This window comes from Halichoerus grypus, chromosome 6 (assembly GCF_964656455.1).
Source record: "Halichoerus grypus chromosome 6, mHalGry1.hap1.1, whole genome shotgun sequence".
In the NCBI taxonomy this organism is placed as follows: domain Eukaryota; kingdom Metazoa; phylum Chordata; class Mammalia; order Carnivora; family Phocidae; genus Halichoerus; species Halichoerus grypus.
The window spans coordinates 126582064-126599527 of NC_135717.1; the positions used below are offsets into that span (position 1 = coordinate 126582064).

Genomic DNA, 17464 nt, shown 5'->3' on the forward strand with positions numbered 1-17464 from the left:
GGGTAGCAGAGGCAACATGTAAACAGGTAACTCTGGGCACGCTCCCCATTCTCCTCCACTGCCTTCTCTCTTCCCTAGGCAGCAGGTCACTGCAGGAAAGGTGGGCTCCATGGTTCATGAGGCCCAGCTGCTGCAGGCTGGGCAAGACCCAGAGAGAAAATAATAGAAAGAAAGGTGACTCTCCCTGCGGACATGAAGAAGAGCTGAGATTCTTCTACACCCATACAGTTCTCCAGGGCTCTGTCCTTGGTGATTTTTAAACACTCTTCCTGGAGATCTCATCTGGTTAGAAGGTTTCAACAGCTACATGTGTGCTGGGGCCTCCCAAACCTCTATCTCTAAACCATTATTCTACCCTGAACACCAGACCCGAATCTACCCGTACTTACTGAGATTTTCTTTTGGGTATCCCAAGGATGCCTCAAACTCAAAATGCTTAAAACTAAACCAATCATCTTCATCTAGATAGACTACAGTAGGCTTTGGGATCTCACTGTATAAACAGCGTCAGTCACCTAACTAGGACCTATTCTTAACTCTCTTCTCTCCCTGTCCCACATATTCAGCCTTTAAGACCAGATGATGCTATCCTCTACCTCTAAATTGTACCTTCTTTTTCTCCCTTCTTCCAACTCTTTTCTTCAAGCTCTTGCCAATTCTCACCATCATCACTGAACTAGCTCTCTAGTTGCTTTGCCTGGCTTCCTATCCTCTACCTTCCATGGAAACTATCTTCTATACTGCCACTAAAGAATCTAAATACCAGAGGAGGATGGGCCTCAAGAGGGACCCCCATGAGGGAATACTAAAATCCTGACAGCAGAACAGGTCACTCATTTTTGTTACAGGTTTACTTAGAATAGCTATGAAAGTAGACAGAAACTAGGCAAAGAAGACGATTTCCTCTGATGTGACAGAAAGATATACTGTCAAGAACTGTGAAGGGGCTGAGATTTTTACCCTACTTGCAAGCTTACAAGTTAGCCCACCATATTTTATGGATGCTGGCAAAAGACCTAAAGTTCCTGGGTCAGAGAGAAGACAATTTCTCACTGCACAGCAAGCAGCATGAACATCACATTTAAATTGGTTTCCTTTGCCCCCAAGTTCCACAGATGGGATGCAAAGCAGCCCATGTGGATGTTGCAAATGCATTGATTTGTGGAACCCTGAACTTAAGGAACCCAAATATTTTATAATGGACTACAAAGAGATCTGCCCTTTTTCTGGAGGGAAACATCATTTTTATTATGCTGGACAGTGAGCAAATCTGCCTGGTGATTCAGAAGGAGACATTATCTTCCAAGGCTATTCACTTTCTAAACATCCTTAAAAATGTATTATGGGCAGTTAGTGTCTTGAGAGACCCATGGAAAACTGTCTCCCAACAGCTAAGCCTGGAATTCAAATCAGACTCTTGGCACCCACTAGCTGTATGATTTTTACCACTATCAGTTTTCTCACCTACAATGGAGGATAGCACTCATCCCTAACTCACAGCCATTTTACAAAATCAAATGAAACCACATGCCTGAAAGAGTTTTATAAGCAATACAGCATTAACTATGCAAATGTAATCATTTATGCCTCTGGAACTTTATTATTATAGAAATGAAAGATGAAAATAATTTAGAATTTTATAATAAAAAATTAAATATCAATTAATAAAACACTTATTAAATGGCTGAGTATATCCTAGGTTAGGCTTGGGTAGTACAAGGTGAAGAATAAGACACATTTCTTGACTTCAAGAATTCCAGTGTAGTGAAGCAGCAGATAGGACAGCATCCAAGATATATCTCGTGACAGAATAGAAGCATAGAAGGATGATGACAAAAATATTCAACAATTTTTTTTTTAGAGTTGACAACTATCTGGTGGCAGAGTTAGAACTAGACCCATTCTTTCGGACTTTTAATTTGGTAAAAAGCCTTGGCAGAAATTTCATATTCCTGATAGAGTTTTTGCAAGACTGAAGGGAAAATCTGGTTTGGCACTATGCATTTTTCTCTCCCCTATAGTCTTACTTCAGTTCATTGCCATTCTACCTCTTTGTTCCCCAAGAATTAAAATGGATTTATTCATTCTTTGTCTAACCTCTTACCTCTCTCAAAAGTCAAGGATTTCCTTTTATTTGTATAACAAGGCTAACTAGAACAAGCTTCCCTTCTGACCACTATTTTCTCCCTTTCACTCCATCTGGCCCCCCTACCTAATTCCTCTTCCCCTTCATGTCTCACAAAATGCTAACCCTGCCACCTTCTAGATCTCTGACTGCCAGTTATTCAGTCTGCTTCTTCCATTTCACTCCAGTCTGCCATACCATCTACCTAGTGAACTGGAAGCAGATTTCGCAATATAAAGTGAAACATTAACCATGAGCTCTTAAGTCCACCTCAAAGTTGAATGTAATAAGCTGGGGGGAAATTAGAGGGGGAGATGAACCATGAGAGACGATGGACTCTGAAAAACAAACTGAGGGTTCTAGAGGGGAGGGGGTGGGAAGATAGGTTAGCCTGGTGATGGGTATTAAAGAGGGCACGTTCTGCATGGAGCACTGGGTGTTATACGCAAATAATGAATCATGGAACACTACATCAAAAACTAATGATGTAATGTATAGTGATTAACATAACATAATAAAAAAAAAAAAAAGGAAAAGATACAAGGAAAACCATAGCTCACCTACTCTTCCTAGAAGTACGCCTGGCCTTGAACAACATGGGAGTTAGGGGTGCCAACCACCAGCACAGCTGAAAATCTGTGTATAACTTTTGGCTACCCCCAAAATTTAATTACTATTGACCAAAAGTCTTACTGGTAACATGAACAGTCAACTCGCACGTATTTCCTATGTTATATGTATTATATACTATATTCCTACAATTAAGTAAGCTAAAGAAAAAATGTTAAGAAAATCATAAGGAAAGCATTTACAGTACTGTATTTATCAAAAAAAAAAAAAAACCCCACACATGTAAGTGGACCCACACAGTTCAAACCCTCAAGGTGCAAAGGTCAATTGTTTAACGTGGACTTTGCTCCAAGGTAAAATTCACCAACAAGCTTGATTTTAATTCTACTTATTGATTTTGAAAATCTTTCAGTACTATACAGTACCTAAGTTTTTCATTAATCTCATATTTGGGATTGAGGCAGGGATAAGGAATAGATCTCTTTTTCAGTAAGTTCCACAGGAACCGTTGCTCCATTACCTTAGAGGTTGCACATTATTACACAAGTATGAGTGTTTCGGGACAATACAGGGAAAAAACAGATCCATTCGATTTAAAGCCTGTCTTTTGACTCATTGAAGAGTTCCAAAAATACTTCAAAGAGTAAAGACATCATATTCAAGGGCTCTGAGAAACTTAAGTATATAATTTATGTGTGTATATATGTATATGTTAATACATACAATTTAGTGCAATCTTTTAAAATAAAGGCAATGCAAAAAATTCAAATTAAAGTTTTTAATAATCTAATGAGTTGGCTTTTTTGGTTTTATAATACATAGGTTTCCTTAATAATTAAATATAGTGAAAGAGCTTTAATTTTGTGAAATCTTCCATGGCAGCAAGCATTTGAAAGCTTTACTTAACACAGGAGGATTAAAATAAAAATCAATAAATACTTGAATGTATACTATCCATACTAAATAGTATTTAAAATTAGAATACCAATAATTTTCAGTATCATTGAAGCCAAGAACAATGGTACCATAGTCAATAGTGTTCCTGAAGGTGAAAAAAGCAAATCTGGTTCATGATAAATTATGAAAATGGTAGTTATGTAGATAAGAATAAATGGCTTTAAATTCCCTAATAAGTGAAGAGTCAAGTCACTGACAAGAGCAATCAAAATATACTCCATATGTGATTAACACTTAAATTTGACATTGACAAATATTATTTAATTTATACAACAGTAGAATCACAAGCATATGTAGCCTCTAAACCTCCAGGTTACAATAAATTGTGGAAAGAATAGGAATATCTGTCGACATGTTTTTGTCCTTTATGATTTGCCTAAAATGTATGTATTTTTTTAGTACTAAAATACCTTTCAGGTTAGAGATAGAAAGTGTAAGTCAAAATAAATGGCCAATCTCTCTCACTCACACACTCACTCAATTAGAATAAATGACAATTCTTCACAGAATACTTCCTCACACATTGAAGAAACATACAAAAAGACATTCTATCAACATGAACTATTAATCGTCTTCCCACTGAATGTTAATTAGGTACCTACTGTGTGCTAGAGATTACGCTAAGCTCTGGGAATCAACGGAAACATGATACACATGGTTCTGCCTCACAGAGCTCACAGTCTAACAAACTCAGTAAAATTCATATCATGACTCAGCTATAAGCAAAGATATTCTATATAATAGAAACTTCTAAGCACTTAAGAGAAATTGAGTATGAAATAATAGCATTACTACTGCAAATTATATTTATCATACAACTTGCAAGAAAACAAATTGCTTCTCTCCCTCAGACTGACATGTCTAAATCTAATCCGTTTATAATTAATATACCAGCATAAGAAAACTTGAGAATTTCCAGGGCATTGTTATAACTGACAACAAAGGGGCACCTGGGTGGCTCAGTTGGTTATGTGGCCAACTTTTGATTTCCACCCAGGTCATGATCTCAGGGTCCTGGCATCAGGCTCCCTGCTCAGTGGGGAGTCGGCTTGAGGATTTCTCTTCCTCAGCCCCTCCCCCCCAACTCATGTGCTCTCTAAATAAACAAATAAATAAATCTTGAAGGGGAAAAAAAAAAGACGGACAACCAAATATTCTGCCCAGGCAACTGAACTTGTGACATGACCAGGTCAGACCTCAGTAGAACAGAGTCACACACCTGAGCTAGGACACTTTCTGGCATTAATAATGCTGGTTCGGGAAAAAAAAAATAGTATCTAAAGTCAAACTCCCTAAATAATAAGTTACTATGTCTTCAATCCTAAAGAGACCACTTTTGGAAAGGTATTTAGGATCAGCAGAGCAAAAACAAAAAAGATTCACTTAAAAGTGGTAACCCAATAAATACACAAAACCAACACTTTAAAGTCCATTCTCTTACCCATTCATAAAAACTACTCAAGTAGAACAAAAATCTAGACACTGTGGCCAAACTTTTGACATTTAAGCCCTAAGAGGAAGTTATTGCTGTTGAAAGTCCAAAAATTATTTGGAGGGCTAAAATTGACATTGTACGCTAGAATACATCCATGTATAATATAATGCTACAGTTAAGAAATATATTTACTTCTTTAAACTATAGAAAGTAAGCCAAACTTGCATTAGTATGTGAAAAACAGACAACCTCTGATCTATTCTTTGGGGTAAAATATTTTCTCTAAATAGAAGACTAGTAAATGAAGCAAACACTTATAAATTCCACGATCAGATTAGAAAGACTTTGAGGCAAGTGTTTTGAGTCAGTGGCCAGGTTTAGGCTGCTTACTACAGGGAGAAACCTGTCAAAGAGTAAGAGTGGGAGGCCTCCCACCTTGCTATATGCATGGAATAAAATTCAGTGGTGAAGGAGCTCTCTAAAACCTTGAAATTCAAACTGTAGCCAATGAGCCAACAGCAATAGCTTCACCTAGGAGCTTGTTAGAAAGGCAGAATCTTGGGCCCCACCCCAGAACCTGCATTTTAGCAAATTTCTCCCAGATGATTTGTGTGCAGTACAAGTTTAACAAGCACTGACCTAAAGGAATAAGGCATTACAGAACTATAGAGCCTATTCCACATACTTGGCATCAATTTAAACTTCTGCATTCCCAGCACATCCCTTAAGCCCTCCAAGACACCACCAACTTCAAGATGAGCTCAGCATCAACTGTACGCTGAGTGAATAAGAAGAAAACAAACTAAATGCAGAGGTGAGAATGAACCACTCATTATCATTCAGCTCCTCCAGTTGAGCCCTTAACTGGGAAACACCCTGGCTCCAAATGCAAGTAGGGTTGGAGAATCATGGGTAGAAATGACAGAAGGGCAGGCACACACTTATCTCCCTAACTAGCTGTCCTCACACATCCATCTGTCAACAGTGACACCTTCATGCCCCTTCACCTGCATATGGCCTGCAGATACACCTGTTAGCCCACACAGTATTTCAAATTTGAATTCATTTATAAATCTGGAACTTTCACATTTAAAAAATATCTATACATCGAATCCTCTTCTACAAATCAGAAAATCTGGCAACACCAGACCCACATCCCAGCATGACAACAAATGAAGCCAAGGCTCAGCTGTCCCACTTAGATGCTGACCAGAACCTCCACCACTTCTACAGTCTCCCCAACACTGTAGCTGAGGCTGCGTGTCCGTTGCCATTTGTTATCTTCCATTTTGTCTGCTTCACTAATTCACATTCCCAGCCTGACCCCTCTAGGTTTTTGAATTTTGAATTTTCAACCCCTTGATCGATCTTAAGTCACTCAATCTACCTGCATTTATTCTTTCATGTGTGTAATTCAGGAAAAGGAACTACGGTTTATACCATCCTCAGCTTGATCAAAGACCTTGTGAGCCAGATGGAATCAATCCATCAAATTACATAGTACCTCACCTTAAATAAATACCATGATATTTTTCTACACAACTCATTCCGATTCTGACATTTTAGTGATTTTAACTATTTCTTTTCAGAACGGTATTTCACAGTTACAAACGAGAATTAATAGCAAGAGCAGACACAGCAAAATATATTGTTGAATCATTCCTCCAGATTCATTTCAAAACTTGAATATACTGTAATGGTAAATTCTATGAGGGCAAGTACCTTTGTCTTTTTTGTTTACTGACATACCCCCAAGCACCTAGAGCATGCTCAATACTTATTGAATAAATGAACTTTCCCAGAATTATAAATTCTCAAAAATTCATACACAGATTTTGAAGGCATGCCTTTAATTACCAACAAGTATATGAAGATTATTCATTTGCTAGCCTTTATTTGGGTTCATTTAAAAAAAAAAAAAACTTTTTATTTCAGTGACTATGAAAACTGGCAGCAGAGAGAAGACATGAAATCCTAACAAGCCTAAGACTCATGGCCTATCACATCTTGCTTTGCAGCAAAAGAGCATCATGTAAAACTAGGCAAAATGGCTATACTGAATTATGAGATTTCATCTTATTCAATTCTATGTACCCACATCCAGAGTCTTTGGTCATCACCATAATCATCAATATCCCAATTTTTAAGATTTTATTTATTTATTTGAGAGAAACCACAAGCAGGGGGAGAGAGAGAAGCAGGCTCCTTGCTTACCCGACACGGGGCTCGATCCCAGAACCCCGGGATCATGACCTGAGCTGAAGGCAGATGCTTACCTGACTAAGCTACCCAAGTGCCCCATCATCTCAATCTGATAAAGCTGAACAACTCTCACAGACCACTTACTGAAGAGCATTTATGGAATAATTCCCGGTATGCCAGGAACTAGGTGCTAGATGTCTGACTTCCTAACTAAAAGGTATGTCCTGCAGTACTATTAGATCTCCCCTGCCATGATGCTTGGTAGTTCTGGACATGGGGGAAGAAAATTACATTTTTAATTGTCTTGAAAACTTGACTGAAAAAATACATTGCTGAGAAACTGAGTCACAGAGAAATGAAGTGATGTTCTTGTGGTTACAGGTTATTTATTATTAACTATTTTGTAGAGCTACAGAAGCATCTCCAGGGCTCTCACCACTGCCCCACGCTGGTTTTGTAATAGTCATTTCCAAAATTTATCCGCTAACCAAAATGCAAGCCAATGAATTTTAACCACTCAACAAATGATATGCTGAGCAAATGTATCTTCCAATAGCAAAGCCTAAATTTTGACCCAATTCCGGTATATTTATAAACATACCAACAGTCAATCTAAAAGGAGTTTGCAAGAAAGCTAAATACATGTATCTTAGCAGGAAACTACTGTGATAGAACGTTTCAAGAGCTAAAGCTTAAAAAAAAAAAAAAAAGTTAGAAATTTTCCTTGAACTTAAAGCTGCCCGTTTTATGGAGTACGAGATTACAACGCCCTTTCACTCTCCTGTTGGCCTTTGGATCGCCTGACTGAAAGGTGGATCATCTACCTCCGTTCTCATTATATACCATAAAAGAGAAGAACTAAAGTTAGAGCTGTTTCACGCAATTCAACTCAACTTTCTGTAGAAAATACAAATAAAAGCAGGACCAGGTCACTGTTACTCATGTCTGATGGCCATTTTAAGAAGGAATTTAGTGCACTCATCAGCACCAACAAACGTCAGTGTGCTATTCACCATACATCTAAAACAAGGCAGAACTACCCTAAGAAGGAAATGGCCACATTAACCAGTTTCTCCCACCTGAAATACATTTGGAACTGCCCATAAACTAATACAAATAAGAAATATAAGTGTACAGGTTGTTTTCCTCATATGGTCTGAATTGGCGGTTTCTGAATTCTTGATTCACCTGAGTAGTCACAAATTCACTCCATCGGTATATAAAGGTCCATTGTTCAAGTAGACCAAATTTTAGAGCTGCAGAAGGCCTGCCCTGTGGAAGAATATATTCTAACAAAAGTCTCTGTGTTCTATTACTAGGTTGAACTTTTGTTATTAAGTTTCCTATGACCACATAACCTTTTCTCAGTTGCCTGCTTATGCTTACTCCATAACGATAAAGAATATGAAGACAGGAAAAAGACTGGGACAAATAACCCCGCCTGCTTTTCCTCACCTAGTCTTTTTCTTATGAGAGCATGCATATTTAGTTCCTGCAATATTTAAATACAATTCTCACTGGAATCTCAAAGAAGAATGTTAAAGAGAAAAACTGATCCAAAAATCAAATACAACCAGTTTTTTACATATGGGTAATAATTCTGAGGGATCAGTGTTTTGTACCAGAAAGAATCTGTCTGTCTCCTCATAGCCCAGGCCATTCAGACTTGAAAACTTTAATAGCAAAGCACAAATACACTTTTCCAAAAATCTTCTGTCATAGTGCCTACTACTGATACTTTCATAAATTTCCTTATAGAAGCTGCATAATCCACCACAGAAAACCAAAGTGTTATGCTGTATTATTAAACTCAGCAGAAAGCTCCATATGCAGCAACAGGAGGCCATAGGCAATTAACTCTGTAAATTGAAAGCTTTAAAATTTTTGCATGACCTTTAAAGGTCAACACAGTTGCCCATTCACATGCATGCAATTATAAGGGACTGCTTCATAGCAAAAAAAAAAAAGAAGAAAGAAAAAGAAAAGAAACAAAAATATTTAATGAAACTAACCCTGCATTCATTAAAAGCTACTGTGCACTCTCCAGGCTTTATGTAAAGAGTTAGTTTTACATAACACATGGAGATAAAAGAGCAAAGGAGACTTGTCTGCTTGTCCCCATTTTGTCAAAGTACTAAATTCAGCCCAGCACCATAATTGCTAAGAATGCAACATTATCACATTAACCAACCACTCTGAAGAATTTCAAAAATTTACTGTGTAAAGCAACATAAATATAAATTGAATTAAATGAGTATGTTTGTGCTATGGCTAAAGGAAAGGGAGACGTACCTTTGCTAACCGGTCATTCAAGGAAAATCATAAAACAATTACAGCTCCTATGGAATAATTTAGGAAATTGAAGTGATTAAAAGGACTTCATCTAATATAAGCATATATTCTCTGATTCCTTAGTTATATATCATACCCCATATGGATCACTGTGAACAAAACAGAATATTCTCCTTATAGCTTATATATTGTTTTCATCTGAATCAAAAAGTAACTGAAAGTCTTCTATTTTCCAATGACAATATCAATCAATTGCCTAAATAGGTGAGGATTTCACTGATTCCAGTGACTAGCTTGCCTATCATCACAGCACGGGATGAAATCCAACATATACATGTGGTATACACATTGGAAGTGGGTGGGTTTTGGAAATCTAACAAATTTGGAATATATCAAGATGTTTCTGGGAAATTTATAGATACCATTTGTAAACCGGAGTAGTATGCTCTAATGTAATGCATGGTTTGTTTTAACTGTGGAGGCGCATATTTAATAAAGATGGCATACAAATATATTCAGTGTTTTAAATGTGTTGATTCCCAGTCATAGGGTCAATAAACACATCCCAAGCACCTCTACATAAAGGATAAAGTTGATTTTTTTTGCATTTGCAACCTAACAAATAAAAATATCTCCCAAAGAAAAACTAAAGAGAAAAATATACTACATGCAACAGTGGTTTAAACAGTAAACTCAATCATAAATGACCTTGTTAAACCATAGATACAATTGCACTGTAGGTCAAATCACATAAAAAAGTGAAAAATGTAGACTTTTTGAAAGTCGTTCTTCCTTCTTTAACACAAAACCAGTATTTTACATGGGTGCCATTAGATGCATCCATACATATGCATATGGATATATAGACAGAGAGATAAAGATTAGGTAGATAATACAGAAATTTAGATTTAAATATTACTTTTCTCACATTCCAACAGGTCCAACCATACCTGTTAAATTTCTGTTAAAAGAATTGTTATAGTTCATTGACAAGGACACTTGAATCACTACGCCAAATGAATAGAATCAGGCGTTCTAAAAATGACCAAATAAAGTAGTGGTCAATGACAACTAAAAAATAAAAACTGACTTTTAATTCTGTTTGCTGGGCCTACCTTTCCATCTTCCCTGTTTCAGACTATGCTCCAAATCTAAAGTAAAACTTTTCTCTAAAAGGACTTAGGGTAACTCCCTTATGAAATTATTCCTGTTCTTCCAGTGGTATAATTCAATATGCTTCAAGTAGTTTAAAATAAAGTTAACCAAAGAGTTTTGGAACAAAATGGCAAAGGTACCATATTACATAGCATTAAAGAAATCAATGGATTGTAAGCAAGATAAATCACGTCAAAAACTGTGCAAGTATGTAGACCAGATATGAAGTTGATTTAGCTAGTTTTGCCTTCATATCTAGCAACAACCTGTATTAACGCATGTCTTCTCTTTCTTTTGATGGAGCCTTATTAATGACAGGTTGATGAACTGCATTCACAAATGTCAGGTACAGATCAAAGGGGACTAGGTTAGATGCTTATTTTACTTCGTCTTAGGGTTTTTCACCAAGGAAACAAAACTGCATTGCACAGTCAAGTTCTTTATTTTTACTTGAATCTTCAAGGAAAAAAACAGCTGCAGAATAATACAACTTAATGAGGTATCCTTAATAAAATACTGGAGAAGTAAAAGTGGGGGCCCTGAACTGTTTGCACTCTGGTTGTTTCCTCTTCTCAAATCTATTGGAAGTCGCTGATGACACTTCGGAACATTCCAACTTTGGGACATACATCAGACAGGCAAATGGTCATCAGTTTGCCGCCACAGCGGAACTTCGGCAGAATCTGACAATACCTTTTACTACGGCCCATGATAATGCCTGGAAAATGCTGGAAAGACACATCTTATCCTACATGTATAGATTAATCCATACTGGCAATTATGATAAATCAACCCTAAAATGCACATCTAACATTTCAATACTCAAAAACACCTTGTCAAAGGATCATCATTAAAATGCAATACTAAAGAGATTAGATCCAGGACCACCAAAACTTTTTAATAATATACAAAATAATTTCCATAAAATCTTTTATCACCTCCTAAGTTTCATCACTTTATAAATTTTTAAAAAGGAAAAGTGGCCATGTCTAAAAACAGACCTTTTTACAGCTGTGTCATCACATTTTATAACTTGGTGGTTAGTAAATACTATAATGCATTCTCTAAGCACTATGTATCTTTTTTGTCACAGATCCATGGGCATTTCAATGAATCTTCATTTTCCAATTTATCATTGTTAAAATAACTAAATTTTTCAGATTCAAAAATCACACCTACCTAGAAACCTTAGATTCCCCCTTTGGTACAACTTGTAGCATTATAGGTGTTTGCTTTAAGGTCAAGGTTTTTGATTCTTCTTCTTATACATACATATAGCAGTATGTATAAATACGTAAGTTCAAGTAGCCTCAACTACACAATCTATTAAAGGGCAAGAAAAGAATCAAGATTTTAGCCTCAAAAAATGTCTGATTTAAATAAAACAACACACTAAAACTGTGTTCTTCCTCTGAAGAGTCACTGTGCCTCAGCATTCAGTTGGTAGTGACACTTCTCTCATAGTATCATATCTCTAAATAATGTAATCCAGTTTTTTTCACCAAAAATTAAGAAAATAAAATTAAGCTCCAGTGTGGTTACTGATGGCCTTTCAATGGCTACTGATGGCTTTTAAAATTAGGGCCCTAAAAAAGGTCAACATGCAAACAACTGACTCAGGATGTGATCCAGAACAGATGAAGGAGGTAAAGAAAAATGCATCTGATCCTTTTTAAGGATGTTAGGTAGCAAATCTGAAATTGTAAAAGATTCACCAGTCTGAGAATACACGTGCAAACATGGAAAGCCTGGAATAAATACAAATAATCTTCATGCTCTGTTTTTTAAGGGCTTTAGAAGTGTTTCTAATCTCCTTTGCTAGTTATTGCCATTTAGCACCTTTACATAGAAATCTTAAATTACTCATTTGTCTTAACTTACATTGCCTAATAGAGCAGTTTTAAAGTGTTAATTGATAACAGCCTGATTATTGATGTCTCAAACAATCTAGTTGGGAAGACAGGAACCAGATAATTATCATCCAGTCAATAGTCATTGAAATTCATCCTGTCCTGAGTGAAGGACCCTTCTACAGTTAACTGCTTTGGGGGCACTTTTCAGAGTAAAGATTGTATATAGGGTTTTTGTTTTTTCAAAAATGATTTTTGCAAAATTCAAGAAGGGATTTAACACTAACAAAACGAAGATGTTCTTTTTGGTCTTCTTGCCACAAGCCAAAGTCAGCCAGCACACAGGAAAGAGAGGCTAACTAGCCATTATAGTAAGTATACATTTGATTCCAAACGCTTGTTTAACACTTGGTCAGGAAGTGGAATACTGAATAGGAAAGCGTCGCTTCTACCCGAGGGCTCAGCAAGCTCCCACAGTTCGTCCTTTTCAAGTAGAGACTAGATAGCTCAGTCTGCAGTTCTAGGAGAAATAGGGCGACGAATATCAAACTTTCCTTTGCAAAGGCACTTTCTGGAAATAACACGTTCCCCACTGACAAGTACAGATCAGTAGCCTAAAGAAAACACCTCTTGGTAGGAACCTGGCCTTTTGGAATTGAAGGGGGAAGGGAGAGCAAAGCAGCGGGGCAGAAAAACCGGGTACCATTAACAAGATTTGGGAGGCATCTATCAGGAAAGAAAGAGGAAAAAAAACAGCATTCGTTTCTCGAAGCTGTTCTTTTCCTGAACGTTGTTCGTAAAATGATCCCTTTCCTCAAGCTCTCCTGTAGAATCCTTTACTAAAGCTTTATTTCATTCAGTCATGAAGTGTCCGTTCCCAAATCTAAGTAAATCTTTAAATAGGTGAGGCTCTGGAACTTACCAAGCTGATTTTTTATGAAAATAGTTAGAGGTGGGGAAATCAATAGCCTCACTGAAACGCCCACCCTCTGCAGACAGGCCCGAGAATTAACTAATCAGAAGTGGACAGAAAGTAGGGATTTCAGAAAGGCGACCCGACACATCCCATTGATCCTCTCTTGAACGCGACCCCCAACTCCTTATTAGGAGTCAAAATGGTTACCAAGCGGGATTGGTTCGGTTGAGGAATGGAATTAAAACCCACTGCAATCCTCGGCCGGGTCGCTCGCTGTGTTAGGAGAAATGGGGCAGGGAGGGAGGGCACCGCTCCCGGAGCCTCCTTCGCGTGCTCGGATCCTCTCTCGGCGTCCCTCTACCCCCGCCCCTACCCTGACCGCCCGCGAGCGAGAAGCCGGGCGCCCAGCCAGCACTGCTCTCACCTGGCGCCTTCCCGGGGCGGGCCCCCTACGGCCACCGACCCCCGGGGAGGGGAGGGCTTCCGCGCCCCAGGTCCTCCAGCTGCCTCCGGGTCCCCAGCGCCGGCGGGGGGCCGGAGACGCGGCTCGCACCTACCTGCAGCCCGGCTTCCTGGTGGCGGCAACACCTAGCGATGCTCCTGCAGCTTCCGCGGGCCCGCGCCAGCCTTATCGCTCTTGCATCGCTTCCAAGATGCCAATCCGCCGTCACCGTTCTGGGGCATAGGGAACCCAAGTCTGGTGGTGTGTGCTCGTGGAGGGCGTGTGAGTGTGGCCCTGAGCGTGCGTGTGTGCGCGCGCGTGTTTCCTCCTCCGATAGCAAAGAGGGTTCAGGAATCGCTTGACATCTAAACTGGGGTCCCCTGAAAGCGGGTGCAAGGTGGAGTGCGTGAGCCTCGTCGCTTTTCCCCCCCGCTCTTTATTCCACGGTGTCAAAGTAATCAAAAGATTTGTTTACTGAGGCAAAGCCAAAGTCCCGCAGCCCTTGCCAGCGCCCGCGGTCGCCCGCTGTCCTCGTCGGAGGCGTGGGGTGCGCTCGGCTCCCCGGACTGGAGGATCGAGGCGGTCTTGCAGCAATTATCTTATTCCATCTCTGATTTGTTTGCTTTTAACGCCGAGTAAAGACTTTTCCTCTCGCCTCACGTCGTCGCTCCCTCTCACATTCACACACCCTCACACATCCACCGTCCCTCTCTCCCGCCCTCCCTTTGGCTCTCTGGGGAAAGGCAATTGGACGGAACGATTCACCTTCAGGAAAGCAGTCTCTGCCACGTACGTCTCCTGTTCCCTGGCTCTCGCAGGTCCCAAGTCTCCACCGTGGAGGAGCTGCAGGGGAGGTTAGGGGCAGCAAGGAGGGGAGGCTCTGCGCTCGGCCGTCCTCAGCCCTCAAGACGCCAGCTTCCTCGGATCAGGTACCCCTTGTTCCCGCTTTTAGCAGCTAGGTCCCAGCTGGTGCCCTCTCGGAGACTTTGCGCCCAGTCCACTTAGCAGCAACTCCTGGCCAGCTGCAGCCCCTCAATCCCGCCTCGAAGTGCTGCGGGCAGAGCCCCACGCAGCCCAACCGCTTCCCCCCTAGACATCGTGGGCTGGAAGGAAGGGAAATCCGCCGCTGTCCCCTGTCCCCAGCACGCTGCCACCGTCACCGCCGAGAAGGTGCGAGTTCCAACATCGAACACAAGCGAGGTGTTACCTGGGTCACTTCGCTAAGGCGGGAGGAAAAGAGAGAAAGGGGCAGAGGAGGGGGCCCAGGAAACAAATCCAGATGACCAGAAGAGGGAAAAAGAAAAAAGTAAGCGGTTTAGCAATCCAAACCTCCTCTCCGCCTCTCACCCCAGGCACTGTACTGTCAAAAGACACCAGTGGTCAAAAGACACCGGTGGTGTCTTTTAGGAAGTCACCGTAAAGGGCAGACTCCCCCGTGCCGCCCAGACCCCTTATTCCAAGCAGCCTGGCTGTCCGGGGAGTACGGAGTGAGGGCCTCCTTGTATAGTGCAAGGAGCACGCAGGGAGAGAATAGGTCCCGACACTCCAGGGTGAGTTAAGCGGTAAAATGGGATAGCAGAACCCGGTTACGTCGCCTCCCTCCGTCTCTCCCAACAGCCTGTTCTGTTAGCAGCCGCGGCTGCTGCTTATAGCAAACTGCGGTCCTGCAGAAAAAGAGACAGTAAAAGATGGGAGGGCGGCAATCGGTATAAAAGCTGGACTATGTCTCCCTCTAGAGGGAGAACCGGGTTAGAGAGCTTGACTGGAGGTAAGTAGGACTCCCAATTTCTCCACAAAGAAAAAGAAACGGGTATCTGGTTTCAGAGAATTTTGCATTTTTACAAATTCCAACCTCTAATGGATTTAGAAAGAGGATTTGCAGTGCTGCCCCATGTAAGCAGAGTCCTTGCTAAAGGAACCTGTGATATTTACAGAAATTTAATAGCAAGACCCTGGAAGGTCATGTCCTTACAGGTTTGGTCAAATTGGGTGTTGGTTTAAGCAGTATGCATACGAACTCAATGAAGGGTCTGCTTAGGCTCACTTTGACCAAGTTTGGTCATGAGCAAAACCTTAATCTAATGATTAGAACAGTATTTTAAAAAGCATAAGTAATAATAAGAGATTTAGAAAAAGAAAAGAAAATCTGAAGCAAAAAAATAGGATGCTGATCTACAAGATCTTACAAGTCCCTTACAAACTAGGGATATCTCAAAGATCTTGTTTTGGAGCCAATATTTATACCTCTTAATCAACTAACTGATAATTTCCAAGGTGACTAAATTCCTTCCAGCTCTAAAGTTCTGTGCTTTTATAGCTTCAATTCACTGAAACCTTTGACAAACTAGGTATCACATGCCCCCTCCACCAGCTAGAAAATAGAAGTAACACTAGTCACCATATATACAAACAAATATGGAATATATGTTTCACTTGTTAGTGATTTTATCTTAACATGCTTTGTAATTCCAACATATTTTAGATCTAAAAGGCATCGAGTAATGTAGGTTGGCATGGTTGTTTTAATAAAGGTGCCCCAGATTTTATAATGTTTTGTTACGTCAGTGAAGTTCAAGTGAGGTCCCATTAGTAACTTTAATATTTAGATTTTGTGAACTTACCATTTGAAAGTTTGTTTTCAAAAATGTTTCTGTATGTTTGAGTTATAAAATATACACAAACATTATGATTAAGTTCCTTACCACTCACCATTCACTCTGAATTTTTGGAGTGATTCTATTTTAACTTGATAAATCTAGCTTAGTATAAGCTTAAGAAAGAAAAGAATTTATAAGAAAATACCTTAGACTAACAAGGAGTAGGAGCTAAATCATATGGGGTTTATTATTTTAGCTAATTGTACTATAGTAGATTTGAATCAGCCTAGCATATGACAGTCATTTTCAGGTACCCTCAAATGGTCTCTTTCAAAAGATTCATGTCATGTATCAAAGATTTTTATTTCGTTCCTCTTACCTAGCGACTTATTTCTCCAGGAAGCACAGTTTTCATTTTAAAACAACTGACACTGTTTCATTGCAAATCTTACAGTAATTCTGTGTCTGCTCTGTTAAGTAGTAGGATAGAATCCAAGCAGGAATGGCATTGGAAACTGGGGCTCTGTGCTGGGAGGAATAACCATTTACAAAATCACTTTAGAACATTGGCCTTCCTTTCCCACAAGAAATAAAATGCAGACATCATAATCCTTCTAGTTTCTAATTCATTAGCTCTGTGTGGTTGTAGGAAAATCTATAATTTTATCCTATTGTCAAAACTATTTTTATTGTTAAAATGGATGACATTGTCATCCTTGTTTTCCGAATTAAACTTGTCTTCTTATAAAAAGATGAAAAAAGCAAAAAGAACAAATGTATACATTAATTACAAAATACAACAGAGAATTTCTTATCCAGAGTCCTATGATGCTGAAACTCTTTAACAACATTTGTACTATTTGTCAGTATCCAAATAATTCCTAATGATTTTTAGATCAAGGTGTTCCTCTTTCCAGCACCTC

At 39.4% G+C, this 17464-nt stretch overlaps 1 protein-coding gene and 1 long non-coding RNA gene across 7 annotated transcripts in view; one reads left to right on the top strand and one right to left on the bottom strand.

The window, feature by feature from the left end:
- TAFA2 (TAFA chemokine like family member 2) overlaps positions 1-15588 on the bottom strand; it is a 461307-nt gene extending 445719 nt beyond the window's left edge. For 2 of the 6 annotated variants that reach the window (XR_013449245.1, XR_004926761.2), the window contains exon 1: positions 14060-15587. The gene's annotated coding sequence lies outside the window, so the exon portion shown is untranslated. Of the gene's footprint in view, positions 1-9581; positions 9604-13926; positions 13950-14059 lie in introns of those variants that run through there. The other 4 variants (XM_078076201.1, XM_036122878.2, XM_078076200.1 and 1 more) reach the window with 4 other exon arrangements.
- Positions 14740-17464, top strand: part of LOC118555031 (uncharacterized) — a 34804-nt gene continuing 32079 nt past the window's right edge. The window contains exon 1 of the long non-coding RNA XR_004926764.2: positions 14740-14873. This is a non-coding gene — a long non-coding RNA (uncharacterized LOC118555031). The remainder of the gene's footprint in view (positions 14874-17464) is intronic.